Below are 24,109 nucleotides of genomic sequence, written 5' to 3'. Positions count from 1 at the left end.
GGCATTTGAACCCAGGACTCCACCGCTGCAATGCTATCCACTGAGCCACCGTGCTTTCTTCCTTTACATCTAGATCTCCATCTCCTTCTCTACTAACTTTTCCGTTTTCATGTTCAGGGGGATCTACTGGGGGGAAGCAACCCTGGAATGTGCTCCAGATGCTGGCTACTAATGGAGTGGAGCCAAGAAGACACTTTGCCATAGTGACTTAGATAAAGAGATGGATAAGTGAATTAAACCTTTTTCACTGGCAGTAGCTTACTTATCAGAAAGGCAATCTTCTTCTCTGCCTACATCCACATTATTTTCCATCCTGTTCTCCGTTAGTTTAAGATCTTCATCTCCTCTTTCCTTCTACATTTATGTCTGTATTTCCCTCTCCTCCTCAATGACATCTGATTCATCTTCTTGTTCTACAAACTGTATATCTATATCTTTATCTCCTTCTCAGATTATGTTTAGATGTCATCCTTATCTTCTTTTTATGTCTTAAGGTACCTTCACACATAACGATTTCGTTAACGATATCGTTGCAACGATCCCGCTAACGATCTCGTTATGTGTGACAGCGACCAACGATCAGGCCCCTGCTGGGAGATCGTTGGTCGCTGGGGAATGATCAGGACCTTTTTTTGGTCGCTGATCACCCGCTGTCATCGCTGGATCGGCGTGTGTGACGCCGATCCAGCGATGTGTTCACTTGTAACCAGGGTAAATATCGGGTTACTAAGTGCAGGGCCGTGCTTAGTAACCCAATATTTACCCTGGTTACCATTGTAAAAGTAAAAAAAAAAAAAAACAGTACTGTCAGCGCCGGCCATAAAGCAGAGCACAGCGGTGACGTCACCGCTGTGCTCTGCTTTACGGCCGGCGCTGACACAGTCAGTGTGGGAAGCTGACGCCGGGGGACGTGACAGACATCGGAATGTGAGTATGTAGTGTTTTTTTTTTTTTACTTTTACAATGGTAACCAGGGTAAATATCGGGTTACTAAGCGCGGCCCTGCAATTAGTAACCCGATGTTTACCCTGGTTACTCGGGGAGTTCAGCATCGTTGAAGACAGTTTCAACGATGCCGAAGTCTTTTCCCTGATCGTTGGTCGCTGGAGAGAGCTGTCTGTGTGACAGCTCCCCAGCGACCACACAACGACTTACCAACGATCACGGCCAGGTCGTATCGCTGGTCGTGATCGTTGGTAAGTCATTTAGTGTAACGGTACCTTTAGCTTACTCCTACATCTCCACCTCCTTCATGCACATTTAGATCTATATCTCTCTATTAACATGTGCACTCAGTTCTTTATTATCTTCTCTGTTCTATTCTTGATTTACATTTTTTTTTTGGATCTACATTGTTCTCCAACTCCTTCTACAGTCCCACCTAAAGCTTCATCCCTTTCTAATCTTTACCTTGGTTTTCTACCATCTCTATATTTTTATGTAGACCTCAATTTCCATTACTAATTCCTTACTATTTAAATGTTTGTTAGGTTCTCCATATTTAGTGACACCATTTGCAGAGATAATCTAGTTTGGCTAACAGACGAGGAATTTTAATGGAGGTAGAATTTTTTTCTACTTGAGCCTTCACTATCCATCCCTTTATAATAATTGACTACTATTATTTATAATAATTGTTTACTATTTATAAAACATTTGGCACTTGATTTATCAACAATCTGTCATAGTTGTGCTGTTCTGATCCCCTTAACCCCTTAGTGACAGAGCCAATTTGGTACTTAATGACCGAGCCAGTTTTTACAATTCTGACCACTGTCACTTTATGAGGTTATAACTCTGGAACGCTTTAACGGATCCCACTGATTCTGTTTTTTCAAACTTTGAATTTTTATGCCCTTTAATCAGAGAGATATGTCACACAAAATAGTTAATAAATAACATTTCCCACATGTCTACTTTACATCAGCACAACTTTGGAACCAAATTTTTTTTTCTTAGGAAGTTATAAGGGTTATAAGCTGACCAGCGATTTCTCATTTTCACAAGAAAATTTACAAAACCATTTTTTTAGGGACCATCTCACATTTAAAGTCACTTTGAGGGGTGTACATGACAGAAAAAACCCAAACTTGACACCATTCTAAATACTACACCCCTCAAGGTGCTCAAAACCACATTCAAGAAGTTTATTTACCCTTTACGTGCTTTACAGGAACTGAAACTGAAATGTGGTAGAAAAAAATGAACATTTAACTTTTTTTTTGCAAACATTTTAATTCAGAACCAATTTTTTTTATTTTCACAAGTGTAAAAAGAGAAAATGAACAACAAAATTTGTTGTACAATTTCTCCTGAATACGCCGATACCCCATATATGGGGGTAAACCACTGTTTGGGCGCATGGCAGGGCTTGGAAGAGAAGGAGCACCGTTTGACTTTTTCAATGCAGAATTGGCTGGAATTGGGATCGGACGACATGTCGCGTTTGCAGAGCCCCTGATGTGCCTAAACAATGGAAATTCCCCACAAATGACCCCATTTTGGAAAATAGACCATTGAGGAAGCTATCTAGATGTGTGGTGAGCATTTTGAACCCCCAAGTGCTTCACAGAAATTTATAACGTAGAGCCGTGAAAATAAAAAATCAATTTTTTTCCTCAAAAATGATTTTTTAGCTCGCAATATTTTCTTTTCTCAAGGGTAACAGGAAATTTGTTGTCCAGTTTGTCCGGAGTATGCTGATGCCCCATATGTGGGGGGGACCACTGTTTGGGCACACATCGGGGCTCGGAAGGGAAGTAGTGACGTTTTGAAATGCAGACTTTGATGGAATGGTCTGCGGGCATCATGTTGCATTTGCAGAGCTCCTGATGTACCTAAACAGTAGAAACCCCCCACAAGTGACCCCATTTTGGAAACTAGACCACCAAAGAGCTTATCTAGATGTGTGGTGAGCACTATGAACCCCCAACTGTTTCACAGGAGTTTATAATGTAGAGCCATGAAAATAAAAAATCTTATTTTTCCACAAAAATGATCTTTTACCCCAAAATTTTTACTTTCACAAGGGTAACAGGAAAAATTGGACTCTAAAATTTATTGTGCAATTTATCCTGAGTACGATGATGCCCCATATGTGGGCGCATGGCAGAGCTCGTTTGGAATGCAGACTTTGATAGAATGGTCTGCAGGCGTTATATTGCGTTTGTAGAGCCTCTAATGTACCTAAACAGTAGAAACAGCCCACAAGTGATCCCATTTTGGAAACTAGACCCCCCAAGGAACTTATCTTGGTATGTGGTGAGCATTTTGAATGCCAACGTGCTTCACAAAAGTTTATAATGCAGAGTCGTGAAAATAAAAAATATTTTTTTTCCACAAAAATGATTTTTTTAGTCCCCAGTTTTTTTTTTATTTTTGCAAGGGTAACAGAAGAAACTGGACCCAAAAGTTGTTTTCCAACTAGTACTTAGTACGCTGATGCCCCATATGTGTGGGTAAACCACTGTTTGGGTGCATGGCAGAGCTCAGAAGGGAGGGAGCACCATTTGCCTTTTTGAGCGCAAAATTGGCTGTCTCATTTGGAGACCCCCTGATGTACCTAAACAGTTGAAACCCCCAATTCTAACTCCAACCCTAACCCCAAAACACCCCTAACCCTAAACCTAACCCTAACCATAACCCTAATCAAAACCCTAAGCCCAAAACACCCCTAATCTTAATCTCAACCCTAAGCCCAAAACACCCCTAATCTTAATCTCAACCCTAACCTCAAACCTAACCCTACACCCAATACACCCCTAACCTTAATCCCAACCCTAACCTTAACCCTAACCCAAAACCTAACCCTAATCCCAAACGCAACCCTAATGCCAAACTTAACCCTAATGCCAACCCTACCCCTTATAGAAAACAGCAGGGATAAAAAACACAGCAAATCCACAACAAAACCGTAGCAAAGATGCACAAAAAACACTGTGGAACCGCACAAAAAACGACAAATCCGCAGGTGTGTTTTCTGCCAGGAGAGTTAGAATCCGCACCAGAAATTCCTATGCCTAATCCGCAACGTGTGCACATAGCCTCACTGAGGCCCACAGACAAAGCCAAACAGGACACATGTCCTCCAAGTGTGGTGTGCACTGCTTCTATTGTGCTCCATGCACGAGTATAGCATTCTAAATAATATTGTTTCACTAGCTAAATGTAAAACAGCCTGCTGTATCCCACCTTGTCATTTTGTGCTGTGGTGATATGAAACTGTCTGCAGTCCTAAGGCACAATGAAAAAATATCTAATTTTTCAGTTTCAAAAAGTTAGACAACCCGCCGTATCACACTTTCTCATTTTGTTGGGTTGAAATAAAGCTGTAGAGGCCTGATCCTGAGGCTACAAAAAATTCTTCTGCTCCTAGTGTCATACACTAGGAGACCTGACTTTAAAATAGTTTATAGCATCTAGTGTGTTATAGAGGCCTGATCCAGAGACCACCAAACAATCCTTCAGTTCTATTGTCATGCAGTAGAGGACCTGACTTTAAAATAGTTTGCAGCATCTAGTGTGTTTTAGAGGCCTGATCAAGAGGCCACCAAAAATCCTTCTGTTCCTAGTGTCCTACAGTAGACGACTTGACTTTCCAATAGTTTGCAGCATCTAGTGTGTTATAGAGGCCTTATCCAGAGGCCACTAAAAAATTATTGTGTTCCTAACGTCATACAGTAGAGGACATCTGACTTTCAAATTGTTTGTAGCATATCTTCTTTGTCGTACAGGCCTTATCCACACAACGTCACGTCCTATGCAAAGACAACTGACAACTACGCAAATCAGTAAAAAGAGATATGAATGGCACTGAGAAAAAAAGCTCCTAGTACTCACTGATAAAGGATGAATGAGCTCTGAATCACGGACACATTCCAGAAACCTTCACCTTGCTGGAGGTGCTTGCTATGAAGAAGGTGCATAAAGGGTCCAATAATACAAGAAAAAAGCAGCAACACTCCACTTCTTGGTGAAAAAACAACCTTAGTCCTTTATTGCATAATAAAGATCATGGACAAGGTATTACGGGTAAAACAAGTGCAGGTTATGCAGGCAAATGAAGCAGGACGACGGCCGTTTCACGCAATATGCGCTTCTACGGGTCCAGATACAGAGAATGGTAAGTCAGTTCTTTTAAATACACACATGTGATCACATTTGCATACAATTAAAAATCATGAAAAACACATGCGGCGATGTCAGCATAACATACAAGTAGAATGTGCATTTAAAAAACTGTTCCTCAGAACAGTATAATCCAGAATGACAAAACATTCAAACATTGAATGCAAATACATAGGCTGTTTAGAGGTGATAAAAACCATGTGAGACAAGTAATCTGAAAAACAGAAAAATTAACATAAAAAAAAATTTTTCTTCAAAAAATCTTTTTAAAAAAATTCTACAAAAGATTCTACAAAAAACAAGAATAATTCAATCTCTCATTCAGTCCCAATGGACCTTGGGCATTTGCTTTAATAATCCATTTAGCTTCACGCCTTAGGGTATGTGTCCACTTTCAGGATGGCCGGCGGTATCGCCGGAGCGGCTTAGCCGCTCTGCGGTAAGCCCCGCCCCCTTTCTGGGACGCGATGATGCCGGATGTGTTCATAGCACACATCCGGGATCATCGCTCCCCACCATAGCGCCCTGTGCTATATCTTGCGGCGACGCTGCGTCGCCGCAAGATATACGGACATGCTGCGATCTGAAAAGACGCGCAGCATGTCCGGAGTCGCAGGGCCGCCGCGTGCGTGTTACCATGCATAGTGGAGACGGGAATTCATTAAATCCCCTCCACTATGCTGTAACATCTGGACGCTGCGTGTCTGACGCTGCAGCTCTATGCAGCGTCAGACACGCAGCGTTTCCTGCACGTGGACACATACCCTTAAAAGGATTTTATTATGATCTGCCCCGCTTAGTGGTAATTTAACCACTTCCAAGCCTGCAAAACGCAGGCAGCGAGGGTTACCATCATGTTTTTCTTGAATATGCTTAATGAATCTAGGGGAGCCTTTGCCCGTTGTGACTGAATGAAAATGTTCACGGAATCTAATGAAGACAGGTCTTATAGTCTTACCTATATAATAGAAGGAACATGGACAAAAAATTGTATACACCACATATTTGGTTTTACATGTTATCAAGTCTCTTACATGATGATATATAGAGCCAATTTGTAACGATTTACCTGTTTGATGATAAGAACAGAAATTACAATCCCCACAACGATAATTGCCTTTTGGGGTATTAGTAGAAAGCCAGTTAGTATTACGTTGAGAAATACGGTGTTTCACTAACATATCAGTTAGATTAGTCGTCCGTCTATAAGAAAAACGTGGAGCGATTTCACCGCGTTTGTGCAAGACCCCATCTGAAGCCAAAACGTGCCAATGTTTACGGATAGACGAATAAATCGCGTGATCAAGAGAGGTATGTTCAAAACAAAAGTTAAAAATCCTTTGTGAACTGCCAGAACGCATTGAGGAGAGACCTGATTTCTTCCTCAACAAAGCAGATTGCGATATTTTTTTAACACGTTGTTTAGATGCATTCAACAAATTTTTTGGATAACCTCTTGCCTCAAACCGCGTTTTTAAATCATCTAATTGCTGTTGAAACACACTTTCATCGTTATTTATTTTCCTTAGACGCAATATCTGGCTATAAGGCAAACTTTTTTTCGTATAGTGCGGGTGGGCAGAATCATAATGTAACACTAAGTTGGAAGCTGTGGGTTTTCTATGGACTTTTGTTATAATAACATCATCTTTGACACTTATATCAATGTCTAGAAAACACAAATTGTTATATCCAAAATTAGAAGTTAAGCGCATATTTTCATCATTGATGTTGTTCAAATACGCCACAAATTTTTCAAAATCAGAAATATCACCATCCCAGATAACAAATATATCGTCCACATAACGTAAATAGCATTTTATATGCTTCAAGAAGGGATTCTTTATACCAGTAATAAACTTCTCCTCAAAGGCTGCCAAAAACAAATTGGCGAAAATCACACCCTCCTGGACGACCGATCGTGTCAGGTCTGAATTCTGTCACAGAACCTCTCTCCCAGTATTTAGATTGGTGTTTAAAACCGCTGCTGTCCCAAATTCCCTCTTTTGTGCGAGATTCCGGCGACTTTATTAGGATTTTACAGTCAATTGAATGGCAACCTAATTTTTCCCTAGCCTCTATTGATATAGAGAGTCTATACACCAGAATCCCGCACAAGCTTGGTATAGCAGCAGTAGAGAGAATTCTATATAACTCAAATAAATCGTCCGCATTCGTTTCCTTTATATTAGAAGGGCTTGATTTTGTATTAACTCATAACGCATTCAAATTTCTGGATCAGTGGTACCTACAAGTGGTTGGTACCGCAATGGGTACGCCCGTAGCATGCGTTTTCGCCAATTTGTTTTTGGCAGCCTTTGAGGAGAAGTTTATTACTGGTATAAAGAATCCCTTCTTGAAGCATATAAAATGCTATTTACGTTATGTGGACGATATATTTGTTATCTGGGATGGTGATATTTCTGATTTTGAAAAATTTGTGGCGTATTTGAACAACATCAATGATGAAAATATGCGCTTTACTTCTAATTTTGGATATAACAATTTGTGTTTTCTAGACATTGATATAAGTGTCAAAGATGATGTTATTATAACAAAAGTCCATAGAAAACCCACAGCTTCCAACTTAGTGTTACATTATGATTCTGCCCACCCGCACTATACGAAAAAAAGTTTGCCTTATAGCCAGATGTTGCGTCTAAGGAAAATAAATAACGATGAAAGTGTGTTTCAACAGCAATTAGATGATTTAAAAACGCGGTTTGAGGCAAGAGGTTATCCAAAAAATTTGCTGAATGCATCTGAACAACGTGTTAAAAAAATATCGCAATCTGCTTTGTTGAGGAAGAAATCAGGTCGCTCCTCAATGCGTTCTGGCAGTTCACAAAGGATTTTTAACTTTTGTTTTGAACATACCTCTCTTGATCAGGCGATTTATTCGTCTATCCGTAAACATTGGCACATTTTGGCTTCAGATGGGGTCTTGCACAAACTCGGTGAAATCGCTCCACGTTTTTCTTATAGACGGACGACTAATCTAACTGATATGTTAGTGAAACTCCGTATTTCTCAACGTAATACTAACTGGCTTTCTACTAATACCCCAAAAGGCAATTATCGTTGTGGGGATTGTAATTTCTGTTCTTATCATCAAACAGGTAAATCGTTACAAATTGGCTCTATATATCATCATGTAAGAGACTTGATAACATGTAAAACCAAATATGTGGTGTATACAATTTTTTGTCCATGTTCCTTCTATTATATAGGTAAGACTATAAGACCTGTCTTCATTATATTCCGTGAACATTTTCATTCAGTCACAACGGGCAAAGGCTCCCCTAGATTCATTAAGCATATTCAAGAAAAACATGATGGTAACCCTCGCTGCCTGCGTTTTGCAGGCTTGGAAGTGGTTAAATTACCACCAAGCGGGGGGGATCATAATAAAATCCTTTTAAGGCGTGAAGCTAAATGGATTATTAAAGCAAATGCCCAAGGTCCATTGGGACTGAATGAGAGATTGGATTATTCTTGTTTTTTGTAGAATCTTTTGTAGAATTTTTTAAAAAAGATTTTTTGAAGAAAAATTTTTTTTTGATGTTTCTTTTTCTGTTTTTCAGATTACTTGTCTCACATGGTTTTTATCACCTCTAAACAGCCTATGTATTTGCATTCAATGTTTGAATGTTTTGTCATTCTGGATTATACTGTTCTGAGGAACAGTTTTTTAAATGCACATTCTTCTTGTATGTTATGCTGACATCGCCGCATGTGTTTTTCATGATTTTTAATTGTATGCAAATGTGATCACATGTGTGTATTTAAAAGAACTGACTTACCATTCTCTGTATCTGGACCCGTAGAAGCGCATATTGCGTGAAACGGCCGTCGTCCTGCTTCATTTGCCTGCATAACCTGCACTTGTTTTACCCGTAATACCTTGTCCATGATCTTTATTATGCAATAAAGGACTAAGGTTGTTTTTTCACCAAGAAGTGGAGTGTTGCTGCTTTTTTCTTGTTTTAATGGACAACTGACAACTACTGTTGCTGGATGGGCTACTCCACTACCTTTCTTTGGCAGATGCAAAGCTATACACCTTGTTGATGAGGCCCAGAAAGAGCAAGTGCTTGAGTAGATCGCAAGCACAGCTTCAAGTGGCCTATCCGCCTCTTCCTTCACTTCAGTATCACACCCAGTACAGTCCACAGAGCAGGCACCCAAATTCCCTTTGCTTCCCTCCGCGTCCCAAATATCCAACCATACAACTGACTGTACAGAACCACAGATGGGTGAGTCTGAAGAGCTGTTCACACATTCTATGACATGGTCATCAGAAGTGTACTCAAAAGCTTCACAGAGTCAAGACTAGGAGGGTGACTCCAAGGGTGAGGAATGTGATAGCAGAGAGGATGATGATGATGAGGGGTTAGATTCCAATTGGCATGAACATAGAGGCACACAACTGAGTAGGTCACCAGGGGATGAAAACAAGGAGATTACATTGCGCCATACATCACAGACACTTAGTGATGCAGCCATAGCGAGCAAGGCATCCTGTGACCAGCAACATCCTTGGGTCCTCAGCTCACAGCAGTGGCAAGGGTTTCCTTGCGTGGGCCTTTTTTGACACTGGAAAGGATGAGCCAATTCATGTAATCTGCCAACTTTAAAAAAAAAAAATGAGGTTAAAAGTGCAATAACTTGACTACTACATATATGAACCTTCACATGCGCAATTAACATGCTTTACTGTGGAAATCCCACTGCACAGAAATGAGGACAGTTGACCTTAACAAACATCAGCCGGTCCATCAATCACATCAGCTGCTTCTTCCTCTGTTACCGTGCCAACCACTGAGATGCAGGTCTTCGACCGCAGAACCTCAGGTTCTTTACCCGCTCCGGTCACGCTGACTGAGAGCCCGCCGTCAAATGAAACGGAAGTGGAAATGCCTGCTGTTTTTGACCGATCTCAGGGAACGATCACACCCCAAGTTTCTCAATCCACCATAACATCTCCACCTGCACCTCTCTCACGGTCCAGCAGTTTGTCCGGTTCACCGTACTCTGCTCTCTCTCAGCACTGCAGCCAGCCCACGGTGTTATGATCTGGTAATTCAGTACCACAATGGACATAGAAGTCAGAGCACATACAGTGACCTGACAATAACCCAAAAACATAGAACGAGCTCTGAGACGTGGGAACTCTGCTGACCGCAATCCCCAATCCTCTCCAACCACACTAGAGGCAGCCGTGGATTGCGCCCAACGCTCCCTATGCAACTCGACACAGCCTGAGAAACTAGCTAGCCTGAAGATAGAAAATAAGCCTACCTTGCCTCAGAGAAATACCCCAAAGGAAAAGGCAGCCCCCACATATAATGACTGTGAGTTAAGATGAAAAGACAAACGTAGAGATTAAATAGATTTAGTAAAGTGAGGCCCGACTTTCTGAACAGAGCGAGGATAGGAAAGGTAACTTTGCGGTCAACACAAAACCCTACAAACAACCACGCAAAGGAGGCAAAAAGACCCTCCGTACCGAACTAACGGCACAGAGGTACACCCTCTGCGTCCCAGAGCTTCCAGCAAGCAAGAAAAAACAAAAAATCAAGCTGGACAGAAAAAAACAGCAATCAAATAGCAAAAGCGGAACTTAGCTATGCAGAGCAGCAGGCCACAGGAACGATCCAGGAGGAAACAGGTCCAATACTAGAACATTGACTGGAGGCCAGGATCAAAGCACTATGTGGAGTTAAATAGAGCAGCACCTAACGACTTCACCACATCACCTGAGGAAGGAAACTCAGAAGCCGCAGTACCACTCTCCTCCACCAACGGAAGCTCACAGAGAGAATCAGCCGAAGCACCACTTGTGACCACAGGAGGGAGCTCTGCCACAGAATTCACAACACCACGGTTCCGCAGTTGTGGTCACGTAAAAGATTGTTTCCTCTTATACATGATAAAGTTAAGAGGTTGAACTCTACCATCTCCAATTTGTTGGCCACAGAAATGCTGCCTTTCCGCCTGGTAGATACAGATGGTTTCCGAAAGCTGATACCCCTCGCAGTCCCCCAGTCCCAATTGCCCAGTCGCCATTACTTTTCTAAGAAAGCTGTGCCTGCGCTACACCAGCATGTCAAAGACAACATCACCCATTCCTTGACTAAATCTCTGTTTGCCAGGGTGCATTTCACCACAGACACTTAGATGAGTAAGCATTTCTAAGGATGTTACATCTTGCTGTCTGGACACTGTGTGTCTCTGGTGGCTGTGGAGGTAGGCGCTGCTCCACAAGTCTTGGAATCCCCAAGGTTTGCAGGATAAACCTTTACATTTAACACTTACACCACTGCTTACACCACTTACTGTTGGAATGCTTATACCACAAGCATTCCAACAGTGCAGAGCGAATCCGCCCCACCTCTGTACTGCGCAGCCAGGGCTCACCGCGATAAGGCAGTATTAAATTTGCTGTGCCTTGGAGATCGCAGTGATACAGCTGAAGTGTTGTGGACAGCAGTTTGATCAATGTCTGTCTCCACTGAAACTGCATCTAGGGAAGACCGTGTGCGATAACGGTGCAAACCTGGTGGCAGCCCTATGTCGAGCAACCTCACACACGTGCCTTGCATGGCTCGCGTCATCAGCCTGGTGGTAAGTGTTTTCTCCATCACTGTCCTGGCCTGGGTGAGCTGTTCCAGAAAACATGTAAGCTGTGTGCTCATTTCCACTTTTTGCACCCCTCAAGTCATCGACTTGCATTGATACAGAGGTCTTTATCCATGCCAGTTAACTGGTTGATATGCGATGTGCCGACATGGTGGAATTCCACTGTGCACATGTTGCAGCAACTGTTTCAGCAGCAATGAGCCCTGATGCAGTATGTCATGTCGTATAGCCTGGGTCAAAGCAGTATGTACATGGCGCATATCACTTTTACAGAGTGGGCACTGATTAACGAGCTCTGTATCCTTCTGTTCTGCACAGTTTCAAAATGGTGACTAAGATGGTTAGCGCTGACAAAGCATAATCAGCATCACTATTCCGGTAATTTATATGCTGGTGCAGACTTTGAATAGCCTGCAGGAGGAGATGGTGGTCCCAGAAGAAGAGGAGGAAGCAGAGGAGGATACAGCAGGGATAACATTTTCTCTAAGTTCAAGGCTGTCGTCACGCAGGCGGGTGTCAAGGGAGGGTGGATTACTGCGTTTGAGGGGGGCTGGTGATAGCAGACAAACTGTTATTGAAGGTGCAAGATCCGAGGAACAAATGAAGAAGGAAGAAGGGATGGGCTACGATCGCTCTGATTGGCTGTTGAAAGTGCAACAGCCAGTCAGAGCAATTTGTAATAATTCACCTATGAAAAGTGGTGAAATATTACAATCCAGCCATGGCTGATGCTGCAATATCATCGGCCATGGCTGGAAACCCTGATGTGCCCCCCGCCACCGCCAACGATCTCCTCCCCAGTCCTCCGTTCTGTGGTCCACTTCCCCCCGTCCTCCTGTCCGCTCCCCCCATGCTCTGATCCACCCCCCCTGTGCTCCGATCCACCACCCCCCGTGCTCCCCCCCTTCATACTTACCGAGCCTCCCGGTGTCGTCCGTCTTCTCCATGGACGCCGCCATATTAGGGCCGGCAGATTCATTCCATGTACATTTTGATCACTGTGAGAAAACCTATCACAGTGATCAAAATGAAAAAAATAGTAAATGAACCCCCCTCCAGCTTTATCACCCCCATAGGTAGGGACCATAATAAATAAAGACAATATATTTACTTTTATTTTTCCATTAGGGTTAGGGTTAGAACTAGCGTTAGGGTAAGGCTATGTGCACACGTTCTGGTCCTCTGCGGATTTTTCCACAGCAGGTTTGATAAATCCCGCAGTGCAAAACCACTGCGGATTTATCGCAGTTTTTCTGCGGATTTCACTGCGGTTTTACAACTGCGGTTGTCTATTGGAGCAGTTGTAAAACCGCTGCGGAATCCGCAGAAAGAAGTGACATGCTGCGGAATGTAAACCGTTGTGTTTCCGCGCAGTTTTTTCCGCAGCATGTGCACAGTGTTTTTTGTTTCCCATAGGTTTACATTGAACTGTAAACTCATGGGAAACTGCTGCGGACCCGCAGCTGCGGAAACGCAGCGGATCCGCAGTGTTTTCTGCAGTGTGTGCACATACCCTTAGAATTAGACTATGTGCACACGGTGCCGATTTGGCTGCGGATCTGCAGCGGATTGGCCGCTGCGCATTCTTAGCAGTTTTCCATCAGGTTTACAGTACCATGTAAACCTATGGAAAACCAAATTCGCTGTGCCCATGGTGCGGAAAATACCGCGCGGAAATGCTGCGTTGTATTTTCCGCAGCATGTCAATTCTTTGTGCGGATTCCGCAGCATTTTACACCTGTTCCTCAATAGGAATCTGCAGGTGAAATCCGCACAAAAAACACGGGAAATCCGTGGTAAATCCGCAGGTAAAACGCAGTGCCTTTTACCTGTGGATTTTTCAAAAATGGTGCGGAAAAATCTCACACGAATCCACAACGTGGGCACATAGCCTGAGGGTTAGGGTTGGAATTAGTTAGGGTTGGAATTAGGGCTAGGGTTGGAAATAGGATAAGATTAGGCTTGTGGTTAGGGGTGTGTTGGGGTTAGGGTTGTGGTTAGGGTTGGGGTTAGGATTAGGGTTGGGATTAGGGTTAGGCGTGTGATGGGTTAGGGTTGTGGTTAGGGGTGTGATTAGGGTTATGGATAGAGTTGGGATTAGGATTAGGGGTGTGTTGGGGTAAGTGTTGGAGTTAGAATTGAGGGGTTTCCACTGTTTAGGCACATCAGGTGTCTCCAAACGCAACATGGCGCCACCATTGATTCCAGCCAATCTTGCGCTCAAAAAGTCAAATGCTGCTCCCTCCCTTCCGAGCTCCGACGTGCGCCCAAACAGTGGTTCATCCCCACATATATGGGGTACCAGCATACTCAGGACAAACTGGGCAACAACTATTGGGGTCCAAATTCTCCTTTTACCCTTGTGAAAATAAAAAATTGCTTGCTAAAACATTTTTGAGGAAAGAAAAATTATTTTTTATTTTCGCGGCTCTGCATTGTAAACTTCTGTGAAGCACTTGGGGGTTCAAAGTGCTCACCACATATCTAGATAAGTTCCTTGGGGGGTCTACTTTCCAAAATGGGGTCCTTGTGGGGGGTTTCTACTGTTTAGCCATATCAGGGGCTCTGCAAATGCAACGTGACGCCCGCAGACCATTCCATCAAAGTCTGCATTTCAAAATGTCACTACTTCCCTTCCGAGCCCCGACGTGTGCCCAAACAGTGGTTTACCCTCACATATGGGGTACCAGCATACTCAGGACAAACTGGGCAATAACTATTGGGGTCCAATTTCTCCTGTGAAAATAAAAAAAATTCTTGCTAAAACATCATTTTTGATGAACAATACTCATCATTCTGAAGATGTCATAGTACGCCTCTATGCGTTTCACCTTCACGGATCATCAGGAGGCTTTGATGATCCGTGAAAGTGAAACGCGTAGAGGCGTACTATGACATCTTCAGAATGATGAGTATTGTTCCTTGCTCACTGCTCTACTGTATCGTCATCTATGTACACTGACAGACTAATGCGGTTATAGCTATATTGGCTATACTGAATAATTGTATGGTACTTTATGCAATGACTATAAATGAGGCTGCTATCTCTGTGCAAGATTGTTAAACCTTTGGCTATTGATTAGGGTGGCCTCTGAATAATAATTTTCATACCATGATGATCTGTATTAGATTTGCATAACTATTGGTCTGCTAATATATCTTTATCATACATAGACTGCTGTACCATCTATTATTTAATCAGTGCATCTATCTATTTCTGCCTTGCTTGATATATTATATCAAGCTGATTATTAGGCATTTTTGTGCCATCCTCCATAGCTACCCTGAACAAACAAGATCCAGGAAAACATACTCAGAAGGGAGGTAAGAACATTTCTAAAACAATCCACAGCGAGGAGATTGGAACAAAACAAAATCCTCTAAACTGCATGCTTGCAAACGCCAGAAGCCTGACAAACAAGATGGAAGAACTAGAAGCAGAAATATCTACAGGTAACTTTGACATAGTGGGAATAACCGAGACATGGTTAGATGAAAGCTATGACTGGGCAGTTAACTTACAGGGTTACAGTCTGTTTAGAAAGGATCGTAAAAATCGGAGAGGAGGAGGGGTTTGTCTCTATGTAAAGTCTTGTCTAAAGTCCACTTTAAGGGAGGATATTAGCGAAGGAAATGAGGATGTCGAGTCCATATGGGTCGAAATTCATGGAGGGAAAAATGGTAACAAAATTCTCATTGGGGTCTGTTACAAACCCCCAAATATAACAGAAACCATGGAAAGTCTACTTCTAAAGCAGATAGATGAAGCTGCAACCCATAATGAGGTCCTGGTTATGGGGGACTTTAACTACCCGGATATTAACTGGGAAACAGAAACCTGTGAAACCCATAAAGGCAACAGGTTTCTGCTAATAACCAAGAAAAATTATCTTTCACAATTGGTGCAGAATCCAACCAGAGGAGCAGCACTTTTAGACCTAATACTATCTAATAGACCTGACAGAATAACAAATCTGCAGGTGGTCGGGCATCTAGGAAATAGCGACCACAATATTGTACAGTTTCACCTGTCTTTCACTAGGGGGACTTGTCAGGGAGTCACAAAAACACTGAACTTTAGGAAGGCAAAGTTTGACCAGCTTAGAGATGCCCTTAATCTGGTAGACTGGGACAATATCCTCAGAAATGAGAATACAGATAATAAATGGGAAATGTTTAAGAACATCCTAAATAGGCAGTGTAAGCGGTTTATACCTTGTGGGAATAAAAGGACTAGAAATAGGAAAAACCCAATGTGGCTAAACAAAGAAGTAAGACAGGCAATTAACAGTAAAAAGAAAGCATTTGCACTACTAAAGCAGGATGGCACCATTGAAGCTCTAAAAAACTATAGGGAGAAAAATACTTTATCTAAAAAACTAATTAAAGCTGCCAAAAAGGAAACAGAGAAGCACATTGCTAAGGAGAGTAAAACTAATCCCAAACTGTTCTTCAACTATATCAATAGTAAAAGAATAAAAACTGAAAATGTAGGCCCCTTAAAAAATAGTGAGGAAAGAATGGTTGTAGATGACGAGGAAAAAGCTAACATATTAAACACCTTCTTCTCCACGGTATTCACGGTGGAAAATGAAATGCTAGGTGAAATCCCTAGAAACAATGAAAACCCTATATTAAGGGTCACCAATCTAACCCAAGAAGAGGTGCGAAACCGGCTAAATAAGATTAAAATAGATAAATCTCCGGGTCCGGATGGCATACACCCACGAGTACTAAGAGAACTAAGTAATGTAATAGATAAACCATTATTTCTTATTTTTAGGGACTCTATAGCGACAGGGTCTGTTCCGCAGGATTGGCGCATAGCAAATGTGGTGCCAATATTCAAAAAGGGCTCTAAAAGTGAACCTGGAAATTATAGGCCAGTAAGTCTAACCTCTATTGTTGGTAAAATATTTGAAGGGTTTCTGAGGGATGTTATTCTGGATTATCTCAATGAGAATAACTGTTTAACTCCATATCAGCATGGGTTTATGAGAAATCGCTCCTGTCAAACCAATCTAATCAGTTTTTATGAAGATGTAAGCTATAGGCTGGACCACGGTGAGTCATTGGACGTGGTATATCTCGATTTTTCCAAAGCGTTTGATACCGTGCCGCACAAGAGGTTGGTACACAAAATGAGAATGCTTGGTCTGGGGGAAATTGTGTGTAAATGGGTTAGCAACTGGCTTAGTGATAGAAAGCAGAGGGTGGTTATAAATGGTATAGTCTCTAACTGGGTCGCTGTGACCAGTGGGGTACCGCAGGGGTCAGTATTGGGACCTGTTCTCTTCAACATATTCATTAATGATCTGGTAGAAGGTTTACACAGTAAAATATCGATATTTGCAGATGATACAAAACTATGTAAAGCAGTTAATACAAGAGAAGATAGTATTCTGCTACAGATGGATCTGGATAAGTTGGAAACTTGGGCTGAAAGGTGGCAGATGAGGTTTAACAATGATAAATGTAAGGTTATACACATGGGAAGAAGGAATCAATGTCACCATTACACACTGAATGGGAAACCACTGGGTAAATCTGACAGGGAGAAGGACTTGGGGATCCTAGTTAATGATAAACTTACCTGGAGCAGCCAGTGCCAGGCAGCAGCTGCCAAGGCAAACAGGATCATGGGGTGCATTAAAAGAGGTCTGGATACACATGATGAGAGCATTATACTGCCTCTGTACAAATCCCTAGTTAGACCGCACATGGAGTACTGTGTCCAGTTTTGGGCACCGGTGCTCAGGAAGGATATAATGGAACTAGAGAGAGTACAAAGGAGGGCAACAAAATTAATAAAGGGGATGGGAGAACTACAATACCCAGATAGATTAGCGAAATTAGGATTATTTAGTCTAGAAAAAAGACGACTGAGGGGCGATCTAATAACCATGTATAAGTATATAAGTGGACAATACAAATATCTCGCTGAGGATCTGTTTATACCAAGGAAGGTGACGGGCACAAGGGGGCATTCTTTGCGTCTGGAGGAGAGAAGGTTTTTCCACCAACATAGAAGAGGATTCTTTACTGTTAGGGCAGTGAGAATCTGGAATTGCTTGCCTGAGGAGGTGGTGATGGCGAACTCAGTCGAGGGGTTCAAGAGAGGCCTGGATGTCTTCCTGGAGCAGAACAATATTGTATCATACAATTAGGTTCTGCAGAAGGACGTAGATCTGGGGATTTATTATGATGGAATATAGGCTGAACTGGATGGACAAATGTCTTTTTTCGGCCTTACTAACTATGTTACTATGTATGTTACTATGTTACCCATAGGGAATCCAAGGGATAGCCGACTTGGAGTGGGGGCGCCATTTCCGCTGTACAGTAGGGTGCCAACCCCCACAGCAAGGCAGGAACTGAGTTTAGGGAGCAGTGTAGCAAGGATTTTTTGGTCACTTTTAGCACTTTATTTTGCACTGTTTTGCACTTTGTATGTCTGTGTCTCTCACCCTATCATAAGAAATACAATTTTTTGTGCCTTATCTACCATTAGGCAGTATTGGCTACTGATATCTGTCTACCCAATTATTTCCTGTTGTATATCTGTGAGCCAAAATGTGACACATATTTAGGGCAGTAACAGGAGATTTAGGGTGAGCCACCGTTTAGTGGGGGCGCCAATCTCGATTGTGTCTAGAGTGCCAACCTCCACTGATAAGTAGTAGGTACTAAGGGTCCCCTTGATAGGGTATATCCAGAGAGCATGGTTGTGTGTTGTGTTATGGTTGTGGTTGTGTTTATGGTTTTAACCAATAAAAGCATTGTTTTATATAGTTAATTGAGGATTATAGTTTATTTGGTTGTACTTTGATTCTCTCTGACCTATAGTAGTATTGAATTTCGGTTTTTCCTAAAACATCATTTTTGAGGAAAGAAAAAAGATTTTTTATTTTCACGGCTCTGCGTTGTAAACTTCTGTGAAGCACTTGGGGGTTCAAAGTGCTCACCACACATCTAGATAAGTTCCTTGGGGGGTCTAGTTTCCAAAATGGGGTCACTTTTCAGGGAGCTCCAATGTTTAGGCACACAGGTGCTCTCCAAACGTTACATGGTGTTCGCTAAAGATTGGAGCCAATTTTTCATTGAAAAAGTCAAATGGCGCTCCTTCCCTTCCGAGCCCTGTCTCGCGCCCAAACAGTGGTTCCCCCTCGCATACTCAGGGCAAATTGTACAATAACTTTTGGTGTCCAGTTTCTCTTTTTACCCTTGGGAAAATAAAAAAATTGTTGCTAAAAATCATTTTTGTGACTAAAAAGTTAAATGTTCATTTTTTCCTTCCATGTTGCTTCTGCTGCTGTGAAGCACCTGAAGGGTTAATGAACTTCTTGAATGTGATTTTGAGCACCTTGAGGGGTGCAGTTTTTAGAATGGTGTCACTTTTGGGTATTTTCAGCCATATAGACCCCTCAAACTGACTTCAAATGTGAGGTGGTCCCTAGAAAAAAATGGTTTTGTAAATTTTGTTGTAAAAATGGTCAAATTTTAACCCTTATAACTTCCTAGCAAAAAAAAAATTTGTTTCCAAAATTGTGCTGATGTGAAGTAGACATGTGGGTAATGTTATTTATTAACTATTTTGTGTCACATAACTCTCTCGTTTAACAATAAAAATTAAAAATGTGAAAATTGCGAAATTTTCAAAATTTTAGCCAAATTTCCATTTTTTTCACAAATAAAACGCAAAAATTATCGACCTAAATTTACCACTAACGTGAAGCCCAATATGTCTCGAAAAAACATTCTCAGAACCGCTAGGATCCGTTGAAACATTCCTGAGTTATTACCTCATAAAGGGACACTGGTCAGAATTGCTAAAAATGGCCAGGTCATTAAGGTCAAAATAGGCTGGGTCATGAAGGGGTTAAATGTCAACACTCCTGGTTGGGTGTAGTGGAATACCTGTCAGGCCCTATTATACTATTTCTACTCCCGTGAAATTGATGCCACTTCTGTGGTGTAAGGCCTTCATTTGTTTAAATGTGAACACTCCTGGTTGGGTGTCCATCTGCTGGATTGGGTGTAGTGGAAGACCTATTGGGCCCTATTATACTATTTCTACTGTGGTGAAATTGATGCCACTTTTGTGGTGCCAATAATTTTTGGAAATGTGAACATGCCTGGTTGGGTCTCCTTCACTTGTGTTGCCTGTAGCACTAGGCCTCTGAGACCATCAGGCATCCACTTCCTTGGACTCAACTACCTGTCTTACTATCATAACATTTTTCTGACAATGGTAGTTTGCGAAACTGATATTTGTGCCACTTAAGTGTGGCTCAGCATGAAAGGAGGTAGAGGTGTTGCTTGTGGTATCAGGACTCCCAGCAAAAGAGACCTACCATGATCCCTCACCCACCTTGTCTTACTTTGACATTCAATTGAAAGCTGTAAATGCTGTCCCAGACCCAATACTTCATGTCTGACTGATTGCTGCAGTGCCATGCTAAAATTTGTACTGCGGATGAACTGATGCCACTTTCCTGGTGTCTGTCCCTCATTTGATATGTTTTGGCAGCATTTGGGGCCGTTATAAGGCATTGTGCATGCGTTTGCTTTTCCCTCCCATTGACATGAATGGCGTTCGATTATGTTCGGAGAATATTCGACAAATTAATCAGCGAATATTGCAAATTCGGCGATCGTAATCCAAACCAAACATTGAAATATTCACTCATCTCTACCTATGGTAGCTGAGCCTGCGCTGACCAAGCAATCTAAAATGTTCAATATGCTTTGCTTTAGTTTACTTGGGCCAAATCAAGTGCCCCAACTCCACAATTGTACTACAGACAGCAATGCTTCAGCACCTGCAGCAGTACCTGGTGCCACATGTCACCCCACGCTAAACCCCATTCACATCAGGCAGAAGCTAATGTATGAAGACACCCTGGTGTCAAGTATCATGGCGGACACATCATTGGTGCACTTATATCTTTAAACCAGGAGTTGGGAATTATGATGAGCTAATGAACTTTAAAGGGCCCATATACAGAGGCATGTAAAAGTTTGGACACTGCTTGTCAAAATTACTGTTATTGTGAAGAGTCAAGCAAGTTAAAGAGGAAACATTTCTTTTGTATTTTTGACCCCAAAAAATATATTGTCATTTTTTTCATCTTAAAAATTATAAAAAAGGGCAATAGTCCAGATGCAAAAGTTTGTAGATTTAGATAACTTTGACCAAGGTTTCAGACCTTAATTACACTGTTAGGGATACGTCTTGTACGCTATCATTGTTAGAAAAGGACAAGGGGATGAAAATTTCCCAGTTTTATAAAAACCCAGCCTACTCTAACCTTGTGCCAAAAAACTGCAGCCATGGGTTCTTCTAAGCAGCTGCCTAGCACGCTGAAAATCGTGGAGGCCCACAAAGCAGGAGACGGCAATAAGAAGATAGCAAAGCATTTTTAAGTTGCCCTTTCCTGAGTTCGAAATGTAATTAAGAAATGGCAGTTAACCGGAACAGTGGAGGTCAAGATAAGGTCTGGAAGACGAAGCAAAATTTCAGTGAAATTCTCATAGGATTTCTAGAGAAGCAAATCAGAACCATAGATTGACTGCAAAAGACCTACAGAAAAATTTAGCAGACTCTGGAGTTGTGGTATATTGTTATACTATTCAGAGACACCTGCAAAAATATGGCCTTCATGCAAGAGTCATCAGAAGAAAACCACTCCTGCATCCTCAACATAAAATTCAGTGTCAGATGTGTGCAAAAGAACATCTAAACAAACCTGTTGCCTTTTTTGCAAACAAGTCCTGTGGACTGACTAGGTTAAAATAGAACTCTTTGGCCACAATGATCAAAACATATGTGTGAAGAAAATAGGTCACAGATAGTGATGAGCGAACGTGCTTGCCACTACTCGTTACTCGCCCGAGTATCACTATGCTCGGCGTACTCGGAGAACAGCAAGCATTTCCAGGATTATTCGGCGGTAACTGCAGTCTCCACCCAGCAGTTTTGGCAGACTTTAGAGACCCAATCACAGTGCAGGGATTGTCTGCCAGGCCATGAAACACCGCAGCCATCTTTGTTGTGGTTGTGCAGTGATTGGCTGAGCAGTACAGCATCATTCCGAGTATAGGAGACCAGGCGCCGCCCTGCTCGCCGCATTCTGTTCCTGTTTCAGCGAGAGTAGGGAAAACTGCTGCCGAGGTCAGAATCGTGGTTTTAGAGTTAGTGAAGGTCTGCAACTTTTACATTCACAATTCGTCAGAAACCAAAAGTCCTTTTTAGGGCTAATTTGTGGGTCCCGATATTGCAGAGCTAGGTAGGCAGGGCACAACATATCCACATCAGTGCAAGGCCTGCAGGCACTGTATGTGCATCCATTGCTCCCACTGCATCCTTCTCAAAGCTCCACAACTGCCTGCTGCTGCTGCAGCTTATTTACTGTAGTTCAAGGAGAAACAAATGAGCATTGATGAACAATTATGATAAGCTTTATTCCAAAACCAATAAAATAGCATTAAATCTCATATCAAGTATCATGGAGTAATTTGAACAACGATGAAAGCTTAGAATATGCTGACAAGTAACCCCCATACTCCTACTCCCCCAAACCCATGCCCACCCCCTCCAAAAAACCGAGGGAGGAACAAGGTTGAAGCACAAATGTTGATGGAAATATGCCCATGGACACACGTGTGTCCAACCTGAAAGGAATCTAGCCCCATACACTACGTGATAGTATTAGATTAAACATCGTAATGGTACTAAAACCATATAAATTAGTAAGAACACAGCACCAGGGGTTATAAGGTCCACAGGTAAATAGAGACACGGGTAAATAGAAACACAGATGTGCCTCAACCTAACAAATAGGCGCCTATACGCACAAAAGTGCCGTCCCTGCTGCAGCTTATACAAAAATACTTGGAGTCATAGTGACCAGCGTAAGGACATAAGCTTACCTAATTGCAGGGCAGGGTGGGGAGACAGTCAGGAGGTGGTAGTCCCCACCTCCTACTACCTCCTGACTGTCTCCCCACATGGTCAAGTCTGAGTAGCCGTGAGTGTGGCCAGGATATTCCTCACTCTGATCCTCCTTCCTCCCACCGTGCCGAGTGCCCTGAAACAACTGATCCCACACTTGGACACTCTGAAGTGCTGTTCAGTTTTCCATTTCAAGATTCAGAAATCTCTGCCGGTCAACTTGAAGTGGGGAAAGATGAGATCGCATGTAGAGCTGCACAAAGCTTTGACCAGCCCCAGTCACATGAAGGCGATGGTGGGAAAGCGTCACAAGAGGTGGACGATGATGAGACACAATTGCCAGAAAGTCAGGAGGAGGAGCAGAGTGCGGATGTGGAAGACTAGGTGGTGGATGACATAGTGACTGACCCAACCTGGCAGGAGGACATGCATAGCGAGGAAAGCAGCACAAATGGGGAAGGAGGCATATCCCCCCAACAGGCAGGAAGAAGCAGTGTGGTGGCCACAGACAGAAGGCATGCATCCGTTCCCCATAACACCAACATGAGTGAAGTTGCCATTCCACCTGTGAGATCTTCCAGAGTCTGGCTATTTTTTAAAGACTCTGACGATAACCCCAAACAGGCCATTTGCAGCACCTGCCATGCCCGCATCAGCAGGGGTAGTAAAATAACCAGCCTGACCACCACCAGCATGATCAGGCACATGCAAGCAAAGCACCCGACTTTGTGGGCCGAACCCAAGGCTCCAGGACCACTTCCTGCTGGTCACACCACTGCTTCTTCCACTGTTTTGCGTAGAAGCCAATCCCCAGTACACCGTGCATGTGAAGATGCCTCTAGCCCTGCACCTGTTGTGGCCCACAGTCAAGCAGCACCATCAGCAAGCGCATCCACATCCTTGTCCCAGCACAGCGCTCAGTTGTCTATAACCCAGTCTTTGGAACGCAAGTGGAAATACCCAGCCAACGCCCCACAGGCCACAGTCCTCAATTCTAATATTTCTCTTCTGCTTGAACTAGAAATGCTGCCTTTTAGGCTTGTTGAGACGGAAGCTTTCCGCAACCTGATGGCGGCAGCCATCCCAAAGTACTCATACCGGCATTACACCAGCATGTGTCCCACAACATTAGCTGTGCCCTCAACAATGCTGTTACTGGGAAAATCCACCTAACCACAGACACGTGGACAAGTGCAGGGCAAGGACGGTACATCTCAATGACGGCACACTGGGTTAACATAGTGGAAGCCGGGACCCAGTTGGACCTTGGGATGGAACACATCCTCCCCACGGCGAGGATTGCTGGCCCTACGTCAAACAGGGTTGCCCCCACAGACTACAGCTCCTGCACCTCCTCCTCTTCATCCTCCATGTCTGAAGTCAACA

At 42.8% G+C, this 24,109-nt stretch overlaps 1 protein-coding gene across 1 annotated transcript in view; it reads right to left on the bottom strand.

The window, feature by feature from the left end:
- The window catches only part of LOC138662522 (C-C motif chemokine 21b-like), a 93,278-nt gene that overhangs the window by 48,800 nt on the left and 20,369 nt on the right, over positions 1-24,109 (bottom strand). The gene's annotated exons all lie outside the window — the stretch shown is intronic.

This window comes from Ranitomeya imitator, chromosome 1 (assembly GCF_032444005.1).
Source record: "Ranitomeya imitator isolate aRanImi1 chromosome 1, aRanImi1.pri, whole genome shotgun sequence".
NCBI classification, from domain to species: domain Eukaryota; kingdom Metazoa; phylum Chordata; class Amphibia; order Anura; family Dendrobatidae; genus Ranitomeya; species Ranitomeya imitator.
The sequence above is the reverse complement of the archived record's forward strand: the minus strand, read 5'-3'. Positions and strand labels throughout refer to the sequence as shown.